Source organism: Chamaea fasciata, unplaced genomic scaffold, assembly GCF_029207755.1.
Source record: "Chamaea fasciata isolate MVZ Bird 193981 ecotype frontalis unplaced genomic scaffold, bChaFas1.0.hap1 SCAF_32, whole genome shotgun sequence".
In the NCBI taxonomy this organism is placed as follows: Eukaryota; Metazoa; Chordata; class Aves; order Passeriformes; family Sylviidae; genus Chamaea; species Chamaea fasciata.
The window spans coordinates 2,871,444-2,888,597 of NW_027094117.1; the positions used below are offsets into that span (position 1 = coordinate 2,871,444).

At 54.9% G+C, this 17,154-nt stretch overlaps 1 pseudogene; it reads right to left on the minus strand.

The window, feature by feature from the left end:
- Nucleotides 1-402: 402 nt before the first annotated feature.
- LOC136303324 (zinc finger protein 135-like) lies at nt 403-7,957 on the minus strand (annotated as a pseudogene).
- Nucleotides 7,958-17,154: the final 9,197 nt, after the last annotated feature.

Sequence of the window (17,154 nt, forward strand, 5' to 3'; positions counted from 1 at the left end):
GAGCCCAATGCCCGGCTGGGGGTCCAGGTCAGGAGGTCCTTGAGCAGCTGCCCCAGAACCTCCGCCAGGGTCTCCCAACGCAGCCGGAGCCGCTGGGCCTGGGGTCCCCAAAGCCCTCAGCAAGCCCCAAGGCCCTCCCAGGAACCCTCAACTCCCTCAAACCCAGCATCCCCCACAGCCCCTGCAAGTTCCCCCCATGGCACCGGCCATGGCCATGTCCCCACATGCCACTGGCCATGTCCTCACCCATGGCTGCCTCCCCACTGTGTCTCCATCCTTGTCATTGTCCCCCACGTCTCCATCTGTGCCCGTGTCCCCTCATGTCCCCATGAATGGCCACGTCACCCTCCATGTCCATGTGTCCCAAAGTCACTCCCCATGTCTTATGTCCCCACCCAGGTCTTAGTTCAACGTCTTTATTTTTACCCCAGTGTTGGACATTTAAAAGGCATGAAGAGAAATGAAAAGCAAATCAAGGCCAAAAGAAAAGGATTTTCCTGTCCGTGCCAGCTGAGGATCCACATGCTTGGGTGGGAGGGAAGAACCTTTTTTGGAGGGATTTCCACCCCACTGCCTCCACAGTCATGGTCTTTGCCCCAGTTCATCACCATTTGTCTGTGGAAAACACCCATGGGCAACAGGAAAGCAAAATCATGGAATCCTGACACTGGAAATTACCTCCAAGACCATCCAGCATTCCTTGATGCCCCCAGAAGATAGGACTGAGCACAAAAGATTTTCTGGGGTTGAAAGTCAACAAATCCGCTCTCCCCGAGGAATTCCCAGTGTCGGTCTATGTCCCGATGGATGTTCCTGCTCCTGTGTTCATCCAGGTGCCCACAGGGAGATAGGAAGATGTGGAGCCCCCTCAGCCACATCTCTTCCCAACACAGATCACCAGGACCACGGATCACCAGGGCTCTGTCCAACGCGGGTCACTGGGGATCATCCAACGCCGATCCTTCCATGGGGGATGGAGCTGGAGCAGCACACGAAGCTCTTCCCGCACTCAGGACACTCGTAGGGCCTCTCCCCGGTGTGGATGTGCCGGTGGACAGTGAGGTGTGAGTTGCGGTTGAAGCCCGTCCCGCAGTCGGGGCAGCGGAATGGCCTCTCATCCGTGTGAATCTGCTGATGTAAGAGGAGAGTGGAGCTCCTTGCAAACCTCTTCCCACACTGGAGACACTCGTAGGGCCTCTCCCAGCTGTGGATGCGCTGGTGCGTTCTCAGGTGGGAGCTCCATGCAAAGCTCTTCCCACATTCCGAGCAGATGTAGGGCCTTTCCCCAGTGTGCACCACCCTGTGCTGAACAAGAATGGAGCAGTCTCTGAAGCTCTTCCCACATTCCCCACACTTGTAGGGCTTTTCCCCAGTATGGATCATCTGGTGTTCCTTCAGCTGGAATCTCTGGATGAAGCTCTTCCCACATTCCCCACACTCGTAGGGCTTTTCCCCTGTGTGGATCCTCTGGTGTTTCCTCAGGCCGGAGCTGTACCTGAAGCTCTTCCCACATTCCACACATTCATAGGGCCGTTCCCCAGTGTGGATCCTCTGGTGTTGCATAAGACTGCCCTTCTGGCTGAAGCCCATCCCACATTCCCCACACTCACAGGGCCGTTCCCCACTGTGGATCACCTGGTGTTCAATCAGACTGTACTTCCGGATGAAGCTCTTCCCACATTCCCCACACTCGTAGGGCTTTTCCCCACCGTGAATCCTCTAGTGTACCACCAGGCTGGATCTGTAGCTGAAGCTGTTCCCACACTCCCCACACTTAAAGGTCCGTTCCCCGGTGTGGATTCTCTTGTGCTGGATCAGGCTGGAGCTGTGGTTGAAGCTCTTCCCACATTCCCCACACTCGTAGGGCCGTTCCCCAGTGTGGATCACCTGGTGCCGGATCAGGGCAGAGCTGTAGCTGAAACCCTTCCCACATTCCAGGCACTTGTGGGGCTTCTCCCCTCCATGAGGCTTCTCCACCAGCTCTGAGCTCCGGCTGGATCTCCGGCCGCCCTCCTGGCACAGGGTGGGTCTTTCCTCCTCGCAGCTCCCTGGGCTGGGTTTGCAGCCCCTCCTCCTGCGGGATCTCTGGGGATTTTCCTCCTCCTCCATCCGGCCACTCCTTGGGAATGACAAATCCTGGTTTGGGGAGAAAACAAGAGGAGAGCGCGTCAGGATGGGGGTTCCTCCTTGCCTAAGTTCATTTCAAGAAATCATTGCCACCTTCTGTCCGTAAGAACCTCCAGAACCCTAAGATTCAGCACAAACATAATGACCGAGATCAAAAATTCCCCCAAAAAAGATCAAAACTCAGCCAAAACATCTTCTATAAAAAAAAGATGCAGCCTCTTACAAAAAATCAAAGGACCAACATTTAGCCCATCATAGCACAGAAACACCAAGATTAATCCCCATGAAAAACGTGGATCTCCCTCTCCAGTCACCTGCTGCCTCTGGAGGGGGCAACGCTGCTGGGGCTGGCAGGGGGTTGCAGATACAGAAAGGGATGGAACCTTAAGGAGCCTCCTCTGCCTGCTCCTCCTCCTCCTGTGTCCCTACTCCTCCTCACACTCCTCTTCCTCCTACTATTCCTCTTTCTCCTGCACAATCCCACCTTCTCCTCCACCGTGTATCCTTTGAACATTTTGTTCTTCAGCCCTGCTGCTCCTTCCCTTCTCCTGCCCCCAGGCCCAGCACCCACTGCCGGCTCCCTCTTCCCCCCAAACCCACAGCACCCCGCCGAGGGCGGGGCGCACGTGGCATCCAGGGGGGCAAGGCTGGGACCTGCGGGTCTGCCTGGCAACTGGTGAGTCATCAGCGCCGCACGCTCCCACTGGCTGAGCCTGCCCGAGGGGTGGGGCTGCAGCAACGGGGGACACCCTGCTCCAGGGGGGATGTCCCGCAAACGCGGAACCCCCATGAAAGGGAGAAGAGGAAAGTGTCTTTACAAACAGATGCTGCGAATCTGCTTGGGGATAGGGCCAGGCACTTGGACATTAGGAAGGGACAGAAGAAGCCATCACTTCCAGAAAATGTTATTAACTGACCACACAGACTGCTGCTCAGCCAAGGTCCTGCTAAATTCATCAACTTCGACAAGAAGAACAAAGAACTAACCAAGCTGTGACTATCGTTACCTATACAGAAGTGGGGTGAATGTTAAGGAGAGTATGATCAGAAGACAGATCCGCAGTGAGAGATCAGGGGAGTCTGTGAAGAGTCGGCAGGGAGAGAGCACTGAAAATCTCATCAGTGAGGACACTGGGATATTCAGGGAGTGAACAAGGCAGGGCACCCATGGAGGGTGGAAAAGGGAAAGCCAGGAAGGCGTCCTGGCAAAAGGGATGGCGATCCCAAAATATCTCTGAAGGGTCCCTTGGGAATATGTTGAAGCAGTCTGCACATTCTCCCAGAGGGAATTAAGGACATGGACACCCAGAGGGGTACAAGGGAGGTCCAGAAGGGATTTAGACAAGAGGGCATGGATGGTGTTGGTGTGCTGGGAAGGGTTAGGGTGAAGAGGAGGGTGCAGGAATATTCTTTAAGAGGCAAGAAGCAGAAGGAGGAATCCGTGTGGTAAAAAAAAAGGACAGTGAAAATGAGGAGGAAGAGAGAAATACTGAGGACTGGAAAGTTTTTCAGCAGGATCTTATCCTCTAAATTTGCCAGCTGCTGCAGATCCTTTGTATCCCCAGTTTCCAGGAGAGGAAAACAAGGAGGTCAGGATCCCAGGGAGTTTCTCCGTGCTGGGGGGCGGCAGCAGCGGGCGCAGAGGTGCGGCACCGGGAGCAGGGGCTGGGGGCCTGTGGGGAGCTGTGGGGCAGCCGGGGCTCAGCAGGAAGGAAGGAACAGCTGGGAAATGTGGATTACTCAGGGAAGGATCGATACTCTCCTTTAAGGATTTTGTTTGGGTCGCTGGAGAAAGGAATGACTCTGCAGAAAGCTCAGCAGCTGTCAGAGGAGGAGCACCCACAGGCACTCAGGGGGGCTGCAGGAGCGGCACAAGAAGCCCCTGGAGCACTTGGGCACAAAGGCACAGCAGGTGAAGGCAAGAAGGGAGGAGGAAAAGGCCAAGCTGGAGGCAAAGGCCATGGCAGAGTTTCTACAGCCCCCGAGGGATGAACCCCAGCGCCCAAGGGGGCCCCAGCACCGAGGGGACGGGCTCGGCCACAAGCACCTGGCACAGGCATTGCCCTCCTCGGCGGGGGAGAGCCCACCCAAACAGCCCCTGGAGAGGAAGCAGGGTTCCATCTGCAGGCCACAAGGACACTGCAGGCACACACGGCAGCACCCTCAGCAGGAGCAAGTCCACCCCTGCATGGACATGGATTCCTGGGGCTGCCAGAGCTCCCATTCCACCAGGGACCCACCACACTGCAGCCCTTGACAACATTCAGGCTGGGGCTGCATCCACACGAGGCCTTTCCTCATACACACAGGGGCCTCTCCATCCACTCTGGATCTTAGACCTAAGGGGGGAAAATCCCAGAAATGTCTTTGATTATTCAGGGGACAAGTGGGAAAGATGAGCAGCAGTGTTTTATCCAACTACTATTGGCAGATGTGGGGGATGGGTTTGAAATGCAGGAATTGTTATTTGCTCCTAATTGTGATTGTAATTTACTGGGAAGGCATTTGATGGCTAAACTGGGAATGCAAATTAATGCTGTAGAAGGTGATACAGAGGCCAATTCTGTGGCACCTTTGTGTCAAATGTCTGGCAAGGCCTGTGCTGAAGTGAACCCACAAGTGTGGGCAGCCCCAGGGAAAAAGGGAAAATCAGATACCCAGCCTCTCCAAATGACTCTGCAGCAACCAGGACAAGTGGTGTCTAAAAGCAATCCCCTGTTCCAAAGGAGTGAAGGAAGAGCGTACAGCCTGTTATCCAGCCCCTGTTCAAGGCAGGGTTTTGGGAGCCAGGCATCTCTCCCCATAATGCTCCTCCTATGCTGCCAACCAAGAAATCAGATGGAATCCACAGAATGGTGCAGGACCTAACAAGAAGAAATGAGATGATCAAACCCAGGCACCCCACAGTCTCAGATCCTTACACCACCTGGAACCAGGTTCCCTCCTCACACTGCTGCCATTCAGGATTTGATGTCAAAGATGCTTTGGGGGATGCCCACTGACACAGGATGCTGAACAGGATTTGGCCTTTGAGTGTGAACAAGAGGGAGAAGGGAAAATGGGAAAGACATGGACGGTCCTTCTGCAGGGATGCACAGAAGCACCAGCCTTATTCGGGCAAGCTTTGCAGAAAATTTCAAAAGAATTTACCTCACCCCCAGGGACAGGGATAATGCAGGATGAGGATGACTTGCTCCAGTCAGGAGGACACGAAATGGTAGAAGAAGCTACTGTGGAATGGCTCCATTTTCAGGCTAAAAAGCATTTTGGAGTATTTGAAAGAAAAAGCGCAAAAGGTGGAGAAAGAAGTTAAATATTTGGGGCATTATTTGACTGAAAGTTTGTAGTGAATTGACCAACAGAAGGTCAAGGGAATCTCAGAAGTAACTTTACCCAGGATAAAAAGGAGCTGCAACAATTCTGAGGATTAATAGGGAATTGGAGGACTGGATTGAGGACTCTCTGTTTTACCCAGAACACTGTGTGACATTTTAACCCCAGACAGCCTCAATGTTATGGTATGGACATGAGAAAGAGAACAAAACATGAGAAAATGAAAAAACGAAAATGATGGATGCCCCAGCCATGGCTCTCCCAGACTCCCAAAAGGAATTGGAATTGTCTGTGGATGTTAAACAGGCCACGACTGACCCTGCACTGAAGGCACCGAAGCAGCAGCCAGGGCTCCACAGCGGGGGAAGCCCCTGTGCCTGCCCACAGATCCTCTGCTGGATCTGTGGGTCAGACTGTAGAAAGTTTAGGGAAAATCCAGTAAAACTCACGTGTCATGGAATGATTTTCGCTGCACACCCAGGCTACATGTAGATGAAATGGTTTCTGTTGCACATCCTGGCCAAAATCAAGTAATGCCTTGACTCTCTAACACTAAATGTATTATTGGAGAATTACTGTTTTTCTCGCAGTTTCAGTGAAACAATTACACCATCAGAATAATCTCTCATAATAATCCTACTTTTAAATTGTCAGTAATGTTTGGACCAGGGGTGTGAGAAACAATTTTTAGTCCTAGGAGAAGAAGCAGAAAAAACTTGATGGCTTCGGAATGTTTTTGTGTATGTTTCTGGAAGGCACTTAGTGATGGCGAAATTTTGGTATGGGTTTTTCGATGTTCACCGTTAGGTTGCATTTTACAAAACCAGAAGAGCTTTAAAAGCAACCCTTTAACAGTAAACAGTGAAAAGAATTAAACAGTTAAAGTCACAGTTAAAACAAAAGTAGATTGTAGGGAACCACATGAGAGTCATTCAATGGCTGCTCTGCAAGAGAAGCTTCCTTCCAGGCAGCCAGGAGAGGAGCTTTAGAAATGCAAATTAACACTGCTGGGGAAAAGTGTGGACAATGCACCAGGCTCTACTTGCCCGGGGGGAGGAATTGGGCTCATTCCCTCTGTCCCTCACCCCAAGCTCTGCCTGCTGGCACGGATGGAATTGGCACAGCCAAAGGCAGAGCCCACAGTGAGGAGAACTGACTCTGCAACACAAATTGCTTCAGCTGCAAAGGGAAACAGCAAATGGAGAATGTTGTGAAAACTTCACTAAAAGAAGTGGGGGGGAATCATCCCTCTCCCCACTCCAACATGTGCTCTCACTGTCTGTGTCACACAGGGAGCATTAGACCACTGGGGTGTTTGTGCTACCACAAGTTCAGAGAAATCACTTGGGAATCCAAGTATTCAATGATTTAATTAGAGAAAAGAGATCAATTGATGCAGCCCTGGCTGGAGGGAGCACCCAAAAATGGGAAAAGATGAACAGCCATCAGAACAAATCCTGCAACACCATGGACCAGCCCCAGGGAACCCGAACCAATTCAGATCAGGGGCCAGAGAACCCACTGATCATTTCAATGGCAGAATTAGATTACAAGATGTCCACAAAACAATAACCAACCAGACAGATCCAGCTCCTCACTCGGGCCCACCAATCCACTCAAACGAAGAATGCAACATTTCACAGTGGGATGGGATCAGATTATCTATTAGCAGAAGGAGGAGGACAGTGTGGAAAATTAAATGACTCAAGATGCTGTTGACAAATAGATGACAACAGAAAAGTGGTGAAACAGATAACAAAGGAAATAAGAAAGCAGCTCATGTGCCGGTCCAAACGTGGAAAGGATGGGAATGGGACACGGTTTCGTGGTTCCCTGGCACACCATGGGTTAAACGAATGCTCCTTCTCCTCTGTTGTGCTCCAGCAACTCTCATCTTTGGACCGTGCAGGACACCTCGCTGAGGGCAGCTCATTCAGCAGCTGAGCAAGGGGATGCAGGTGGCAGCCAGGCCTCCTGATCCACACACGGCTACAAAAGGACAGGGAATGAGGGCACTGACAATAATCCCAAAGTCAAAGAGGACCCAGCAAGAAAAAACAGAGTGAATCAGTGAATCTGCTTGGACATAGGGACAGGGACTTGGAGAAAGGAAGGAATGAGAAAAACCATCAGTTTCAGAAAACGTTACTCATTGACATGGACTGCTGCTCAGCCAAGGTCCTGCAAAATTCCTGAACATCAAAAAGAAGAAAAAAGACTGAACAGAGCCATGAATATCGGATGTTATACAAAAGGGGGGGCATATTAACGAGGACATGCAGGCGGCGGATCGGGAAGTCGGAACTTTCCAAGGACCTTCGCCACTGGGCAAAGGGACAGGGAGATGCAGAAGGGAAAATCAGGATAAAAAGGAGGTCGAGTACGACAACAACTGGAGAGACCCCACGGCAAACGCCGCACGGCCTCTCCCTTTGTTCGGGAATAAAGTCACTTTTACACGACTCCTCGGTCTCCTCTGGGGACACAAACCTCTGGCCACGGGAATTTTCCTGCACAGCCCCGGGGACAGGGCGGCCACCTCCGTCCTACCCGCAGGAAGCGGGACGAGGCAGCGCTGCTCCGGCACCGGCTCCTGCCGAGGCAGCGGCGGGAAGGAGACCGCGGGCAGCCGCTCCCGCAGCGCCCTCAGGCCACGGGGAACACGGCGCCGACACGGCACAAGGAACCCGCCAGAGCCCCCTGCCGCCCCCTCCGCCCGCAGCCGGCCCCGAGCCCCGGCAGAACCGAGCGCGGCTCCCACCCGCGCTGGGGCCGCCTCCGAGCTCCGCCGCCGCCTCACCGGGCTCCGGCCGCTGCCGCCGCTCCCGGGCCCGCACACACGCTCCGCCAATGGCGCCTCTGCCGAGCCACGCCCGCCCGGGGGGCGGCCCCAGGGCCGGGCTTGGCCCCGCTCGGCCCAATCAGCGCGCGAGATTCTGGAGTGACGGCACAATTCGCCAATAGTAGCGAGCCAGGGGCGGGCTCTGCACACGGCCCACCCCCGCCCCGCGCTCTCAGGCCCCGCCCCCGGGCTGTGTGAGGGGAAAGCCGCAGATGAGGAACAGCGCTGCGACGGGCCCGGGCCCGAGTCGGGATTGAGCTGGAAACACAAACAAACTTCTCCGCACCTCCCGGCCCGCCTTTCCCAGCCCCGCGTGTTCCCCGGCACCGGCTCCGAGGAAAGCCGTGAGTTCTCCTGGCCCTAATTATGAGCATGACGTGCATGGCTTTGATTTCGCCAAATAAAAGGGAAAACCCCCCAGGCCCTTGGGCTGAGTGGAGGAGGGGAGAGACTTCTGGCAGAAACTTCCAAAAATCTTTTTTCCTGAGGCTGGGAAGAGCAAAGCAAACCCAAGCGAGGTGGGTCCCACCCCTCAGCATCGCCCCCCTGCCGTCCCAGCTGAAGCCCTCGCCGGCTGCTCCGGGCTGGATGGGCAGACTGGGAGCGCTGGGAAGGGGCCCCGGCTCAGGGCGCAGCCCCCGGGGCAGCCCCACGGCCCCCACGGCAGCTCCAAGGCTCCGCCAGCCGGGACGGGACGTGGGAGGGGGAGCAGGGAAGGGACGGGGCTGCCGGCGCTGGGGGAACACGAGGGACACCGGGGGCACTTCGCAAGCATTCAGTAAAAACCCCAAAATTATAAAGAATACAGAAACAGCAGCAACAGTGGCACCCTAAATACTGATGGAGGACATGCAGGGTCATTCCACAAAAGGCTCTGAATTGGAAGGGACCCACAAGGATCGAGTCCAACCCTTAAGGTAATGGTACCTGTGGGGTTAAATCACACATTGGCATTATTGGCACCTTGCCCCAACCAAGGTCACATCCACATGGAAGCACTTGTTTGTGGTCTGTTTTCACAGTGTTATACCTATAGAGATATAAAAGCTTAGTGTATAAATACAGTGTTAGAAGAATGCATTTGAAATCTGTTTCCAGAGTGTTATACCTACATATATATACAGGCTTAGTGTATAAATGTGTAGTGCAAGAGAAACAGGATGAGTCCTGGAGTGGCTGCAGAAGGAGAAAGAAACCCCCAGCCCCAGCACAGGCAGCCACACGTCAGCTTCCACATCACGTCCTATTCCTGCAGGTTCATCTCCTGGAGACCAGGCACTGAGGTGACCCTGAGACCAAACAGGGTGAGATGTTGATGAGATCAGGCACTGAGGTGACCCTGAGGGACAGTGCAAGGCAGACACTGCGCCTGAGGAAGGACATCCCAGGGTTTGGAAAAGGGGCAAAGCTGTGACTGCCCAGCACAGAGAAGGTGCTTTGTCCATCCCCTGTCACAGGCGAGTTTGGGGTCTGCTGCACAGATAGGGCATTGGATTTGAGCAGGTCACACTCTCAAAATGATTCTCAGCCAGGTATACACACTCTGCATCACCCAGGACAGGAACCCTGCAAGGAGGAGCAGAGACAATGCTGGCACACAAAAGGACACTTCCTGCCCCATCCCCTGTCCATCCGCACATGCCCCGACATGCCCCCCAGGTCCTGCTCGGCTCCCTGGGACTCACCAGGAGTTGAAGCTGCTGCCGTCCTCCCAGTGAAGCTGCTGTCCCCGTCTGCGAAGCCCAAGCCAGCAAGTGACGTTCCCGCTGAGGCAGAACAGGAACCGCTGGGAAGTGGAGAGGAGCCAGCAGTGGGAGCTGCACCCCCAGCCCAGGAGCCCCCAGGCTCCCCTCGGCCACCCCACACCCTCCCAGCCCCTCACTCACCATTTCCTCATCCCTGAGCACGGCCAGGGAGGCCCCGAGCTCAGAGCACTGAGCCTGACCCTGATCCCAGGTGCACTCATCCTTCGAGAGGAAGTGGCACATCCCATTGTACCCAACCCACCCAGCAGGACAGGCCAGCAGCCGCGGAGTGTCAGGAACAACTGGAGTATTTCCTTGTCTTCCCCCTGCAGAGGGAAGAGGAGAAGGTCCAGGATTCCCCTCCACAGGCAACAGGGACCCTGCTGTGCCCCCAGGGGCTGGGCTGAGGCAGCTGCCCCTCCCTTACCTGACAGCACAGCCAAGGCCGGCACCAAAGCCAGGACCAGGATCACGAGCAGAGCCAGGATCAGAGTGACCTTGGGATGGGATATGAACGTCTCCCCTGGAACAGTAAAGAGCCTCTGGCTGTTAGGACGGGGCTGTCCTGAGTGCGCCCAGCCCTCACATCCCCCCACCCAACACCCGGGGGACACAGGAGGGACCCCCCATTCTGCGGGGGGTCCCCAGGTCACTTGAAAGCCAGGGCTGGGGCTGAGAGAGGCGGGCAGATCCCGGTGGTGCAGTTTGGGAGATGGGGAAGTGAAAGTGACAGAGGGAGTGTGAGGGGACAGGGGGACAGGGGGAATATTAGGGAATTCACCTGGGTCCCCTCCTCAGACCTCCCTGGATCTCCCCGGACTGCCCTGACACCCTCCATGGCCACGCACTGTGGGACCCCCGGGCTGGGCTGTGCTGAGCTCCGGGGCCCTGCACTCAAACTCTGCCTGGAACTTGCTGGATTTGTCCCAAAGCAGGGGAAGCAGCGGGAGCAGTGGATCCAATTTTTCTTGTGGGTACGGGTTCCTAACCCTGGGCCGGTAGATCCCCAGTTAGCTCTGATTGCTGGCAGCGCCAGGGGCCATTCCTGAATCTGCTTGCTGTCTCAGGTAATGGTGCAGAACAAGGCTGTTGTTCTACGGCAACAGGTGTTGGAGTGTCCAGGTTTCAGAGCAAGGACCAGAGAAAGCTCTTTTCCATATGGTTTCTCAGAGATCTTTATTCCCGAAGAGAGGGGGGACGAAAAAGAGATCGAACCAAGCCTGTGTGCCCACCTTTCAACTGGGGGATAGAGAGCGCGAAGCAGAAAGGTGATTGACCCCAGGCTGGACTGACAGGTATTTCTCTATAACATAGGGCAGGGTCAGGGGGAAAATGGACAGCTGACCAAAGCTTCCAGAGCAAGGGCAGGGTCAGGAGAGATGGACAGAGGGACAGGGGGGGAAGATACCTTTGGATGGTACCTGATTTATTGGGGGGAGAAGCAGGGATGAACCATTGGGATCCAACTCCAAAACAGCTTAACAAAACCCACCACCAGACGTTCCCATTCCCAGGGGAGAAGGACTGGGCACTGGGACTCCAATCCCTGATTCCAAATCTCCTCTCCTCTCCTCTCCTCTCCTCTCCTCTCCTCTCCTCTCCTCTCCTCTCCTCTCCTCTCCTCTCCTCTCCTCTCCTCTCCTCTCCTCTCCTCTCCTCTCCTCTCCTCTCCTCTCCTCTCCTCTCCTCTCCTCTCCTCTCCTCTCCTCTCCTCTCCTCTCCTCTCCTCTCCTCTCCTCTCCTCTCCTCTCCTCTCCTCTCCTCTCCTCTCCTCTCCTCTCCCTTTGGGTGATCATAAATCCCAGAGCAGCTTAAGAGCCCCATTGCAAGTTCAGGTTTCCCAGGAAAGGGAGGCCTGGGGGTGAGGTGCCCCAGGATGGCCAGGAGTGTGGGTCTGGGGGCCCCCGAGGCAACGGAAACAGGGGATCAAGGGTCTGGGAGAGGAGGATAGGCGGGAAAGAGGGTGCAGGGGGATGTTGGTGGGAGATAAGGGGCTGCAGGGCATCCCGGAGCTGAGGATGGAGATGCAGGGGGGTCCCAGTGCCCAGGAACGCGGAAGGGGGGCAGGATCTGGGAAACAGTGGTGGTTGCCAGGAAGGGACTGGGACAGAGAGGGATGGGCTGGGACAGACTGGGACTCTGAGACACGCCAGGACTGGGACAAGAACCCATTGGCAGCAGAATTGGGGCAACAGGGATCGTACTGGGATCTACTGGGACCACACTGAGGGCTACTGGGAGCATACTGGAGACAACTGGGAGCAGATGAGCATGACTGGGAGCATGCTGGGGACAACTGAGATGTACTGCGAGAGACTGGGAGTGGTTTGGATCATCCTGGCACTGATTGGAATCATCCTGGGAGTGATCAGATCTATCGTAGGGGTGAACAGGAGAAACTGGAACAATGCAGGGAATAACTGGGATCATGCTGGGAGGAGCTGGGCCCATGCTGGGGTCATGCTGGGGTCATACAAGATCACTTGGAGTGACTGGCACAGTCCTGGGGGTGTCTGGGATCATACTGGGTGTGACAGGGATCAAACTGGACTGATACTGGGAGTGTCTGAAGGTTACCGGGATCATACTGGGGTAACTGGACTTACACTGTGAGCAAGTGGGACCACAGCAGGGGCAAATGGCATCATAGAAAGTGTCACTGGGTTCGTAGTGGAATTGACTGGGACCACACTGAGCTATTCCTGAGAGAGAATGAAAGGAACCGTACAGGGCATGAGTGGGAGCCACTGGGACCATGTTGTGGACGACTGGGATCCTAGCGGGGGCGATTTGGAACATCCTGGGTCGTGACCGGGATCATCCCGGGGGTGACCGGGAACCACCGCTGAGGTGGTGGCAGAGCTCGGAGGCGGCCCCAGTGCAGGTGGGAGCCGCACTCGGTTCTGCCGGGGCTCGGGGCTGGCTACGGGCGGAGGGGGCGGCAAGGGGCTCTGGCGGGTTCCTTGTGCCGTGTCGGCGCCGTGTTCCCCGTGGCCTGAGGGCGCTGCGGGAGCGGCTGCCCGCGGTCTCCTTCCCGCCGCTGCCTCGGCTGAGCCCATTCCCCTGCTTGCGCTGGCAGGTGCCATCAAATGCATCCCAGGATCCCATCTCCCCACCTGAAGCCTCCAGTGCCCAGCCTGTCCTGGGCTGGTGGCAGCCAGCCTGACAAAAAACAACAGCCACGGGCCACCAGCGCCCAGGGGCTCAGACGCAGGCAACGGACGCTTTGGTTGGCAGGAGTGGAAGGGCCGGGGCTGCTCCCCTGCCTCTCTTTGCCTTGGTTTAGGATTCAATTTTCTTGCCTCTGTCAGAGGGGATAAAGGCATGGTTTTTCACCAACACAGGGCAGGTTTTTTCTCTAGCATGGAGCCTTCCCCATGGCCCTTCTGGCCTTCCCCAGGCCCCTTCTGCCCTCTGGCAGAACCAGTGGCATTTTCCGCAGTTTGTAACCCAGAGTCGAGTGCAGCCCAGAAGGCTCCAAGCAAGTCCTTCCAGGCTGACTCTGCAGATGCCGAGGCTGCTCTGGCCTCTGCCAGGCCTCTGCTGGGGCTCAGCTCTGGGCAAGGCTGGGCCCACTGTGGCCTCGCATTGCTCCGCGCAGCTGAGTCACAGGGGGAGAAGGATGGCACATGTCAAGGGAGTTGAGGTTGAAGGGAGTTTTTATTCCAAAAGCTGCCATAACAAACAGGGTGTCACAACAACCAGAACAAACAGGCTGTCCTAACTACCAGAACTAACTGGCAGTGCTAACTACCAGAACTAAGTAGTTGTCCCAAGTAGAAGAGAAAGCGCTTCATGTCCTCCGCTGCTCTTTCAGTTGCTTTGCTGCAGTGATCAGAGGGGTCAGGCTGGAGAGAGGCTTGGCTGATGCTAAAAATGGGTGCTGGCCAAAGGATAAAAAAGAAAGAAGTGAAGCGTTACTTTCCAAAGTCAAGTTCCTCCCAGGCTCTGTTGCAACAGGACAAAGGGGAATGGATTTGAAGTGCAGGGAGGGAAGCAGGCTCAGATTAGATGTAAGGGAGAATTTTGGTTTTTTACCAGGAGAGTGGGGAACACACTGACAGAAGGTGCCCAGAGATGTGGGAGGTGCCTCCTCCCTGGAAAGAGCCATGCTCAGCTCAGGCAGGGCTCTGGGGCACCTGATCTGCTTGAAGATGTCTGCGCCCATTGAGGGCACCAGGTGCAGAGGACCTGGAAAGGAGCCTGCCAAGCCAAACCGGGTGAGGATTCTGCTTGCTTTGCGCGTGCAAAGCAGCCAGCCTGGAGATTACGGGAGAGGGCCCCAGAAGAAAACCCCTCCCTGCCGCTGCTGTTTCCCCTGCAGCCGCTTGGCATTCACCTGCAGCAGCTCCTGGGCAGACCAGCGCCGCTCCTCGTCCCACTCCAGGCTGCACTCGAGGAAGTCCCGCAGCAGAGCCGACAGGCGCCGGGGCTCCTGCAGCCGCGGGGTCCCATTCTGCCGGATCAGAGTGCGAGCCTGCAGGAAAAGCAAACACAGCGCTCTGCCAGCTTCCGTCACACCCACAGTGCTCACATCGAGCCCAGCTTCTCAGCCCCAGCTCCAGGGGCACTTTCCTCCCTGGCAGAGATGCTGCTCACAGCTCATTTTTCTTTACCAAGCAAAAAACCCAAAGCCTGATGCAGCCACAGCCATTGCAACATCCAAATGATCTGGCCTGGAGAGCCAATCTCATTGGCTTTCTTAGTAGGCACTTCCATCAGAAAGAGCAGATTTTGCTTCTCCAAATACCGACACCAGCGTTCCAGGCCATTTGCAAGAGTCACTGTGGTCTGACTGTTATTTCAAAGGATTCTTACATCAAACGCATCTCTGCAGGGCCACTGACACTCAAGGAAATTCATTTGTGATGCCCCATCCCAGAAACTGCCAGACAAGAAACAGGTTTGTGTTGCTGAAAGCTCAGGCTTGGTGACATGGAGAAAGGAGCTTGGGCTAGGAGAGAAACGTGTTAGACTTTGGGCATGTTAAATAATCATCTTGACGTGTTAGACAGTGAGAAGAGCCGGGAGGGACTTAATCTCGCCAAACCTGTTTTACAAACTCCTTCATAGATTTCTTGTGTTTGGGGGTGGCTTTTGGGGTGCGTTTCGGGTTTTTTGCAAGATAACATTGGAGCTGATACTGGCTTGACGTTTTCAGGTCATCCTCACAGATAGAAGAGCTGAACACCTTAAAGCCCATAGTACGTTGTTGCCAGAGACTGCAGAATATTGGTCTGTGTTCAGGCTCGAGTCCTCTGGGAATTCCCTTCCCCATGTCCAGAAACCTTCAGCTGCTCCTGCCAGGGCAGGGCCACGCTGTGCTCACAGGCCTCTGCAAACACTGGAGAATCTGCCTCTTACCATGGCCGCCGTTTCCTTGAAGTAAGGAGGTTCTCCTTCCACCATCTCGATGGTCACAATGCCCAAGGACCAGATGTCCACCTTGGGGCCGTAAGGAGAACTGGTGACAACTTCTGGGGCCATCCAGTGAGCAGTGCCCACCATGGAGCTGGGCTGGTCCTGCTCAGGGCTGAGCTGAGCGCAGAGGCCAAAATCAGCTGAGGACAGAAACAAACCCTGTCAAAGGCAGCTGGAATGAGGAAACCAACCCCAAAGATTCCCCACTCTCAGTGTGAGAATGCAGTCGTGAATACAGCTGCAAAAGTCCTCACGGCTGGAGGCAAGGAAAGATGGAACTGGACCCTTCAAGAAACCCTCAGCTTTCATGCAGTGGCTTTTACTGATTCCCTTGAAGATTTTCATTCCAACTCCTGCCCCTCTGCAAGGGCCATAGCCAGAGCAAAGCCACTCCTGACACTCCTGCTCCTCCCCTGAGCTCTCTGCAGGGGCAGCAGGAGCGCTTGTGGCAGTGCCACCAGCAGCACTTGTGGGGCTCTGGCCGCCACTGGCAAGCAGCCCCACACCCGCAGCCCGGGAGCGCCGTGCCTGGCCAGGAACACTCACCCAGCTTGACAGAGCCGTCCATTCCCAGAAGGATGTTGGAGCTCTTCAGATCTCTGTGGATCACCTGGTTGGAATGGAGGAAATCCAGGCCCTGCAGACACTGAGAGAGAAAAAGAAACACCGGGGTAAAAATCAATGGCTGGAATATATCAGCCAAGAAAGGAGAGTTTAGAATTCTGCCAGCAGAAACTTTGCTGTGACAGGCCAGGAGTGCAGTGCACACAAGCTCCAGGCAAATGGTTCCAAGGCAAAGCTGAGAAGAGCAAATCAAACCCAAAAAAGACAGAGTACCCCAACAGCAGGAAAGGGGACAAGAACAGAAGTGCAGTGATGCTGGCAGGCCATTCATTTCAGTGGCTCTTTCCTCTCCAGCTCATAAAAACAAGGCAGAAACAAAGCCCTGAGCGTGGAGCCGCTCCTCTTCTCCTGCCCTTCTGGAAGGAGCAACGTGTCCAAGCCATGGGAGGCACAAGCAGGATCCCTCACCTCCCGACTGACAGCTGCCATGTCTCCTTCAGCCATGCGTGTCTGTCTGACCACATCCTGCAAAGTTCCTCCATCCATGTATTCCATCACCAGCCAGAGATCTCCATCAACAAGGAAGCTGGAAAAGGAAAACAATGGCACAGAGATGAATGTGCAGTGCTCAATTCCCCCATGGAAAAGCCTCCAGTGGGGTTTTCTTTCCAGGTCACTTGTCAATGAGGACAGAATCCCATCTGATTTTCACAGGAGACACCTGTGAAAAAGGAGAGGCCTTAGATGGCAAGCAAGTGAAAAATGCACTTTTAGCAACAGCCCAGATCAATGTGAAACCACACCACTTGCCCCCAGCTGCTTCAGCATCTGAACTCATCACTTCCACCATTCACTCCACAACAAGGCAACACAACTTCCGGAGCTATCCAGGGAGGGAGGCCGTGCAGCACTTGGGATAAAAGTGGTCAACTCTTTGGAAAACCTTGCAGAACGTCTCTTCAGCAACAGGCAGGGCCATTGAAAAATGGGCAGATAAGGCCTTTCTGGAAACAAGAACCTGCTCTTCCTGGTAACTGAAGCAATGGAAAAGATTTGGGAAGAAGACACCAAGGGAAATAATTTCTGCCATGGATTATCAGCACTTGTTGTAAGACACAGAAA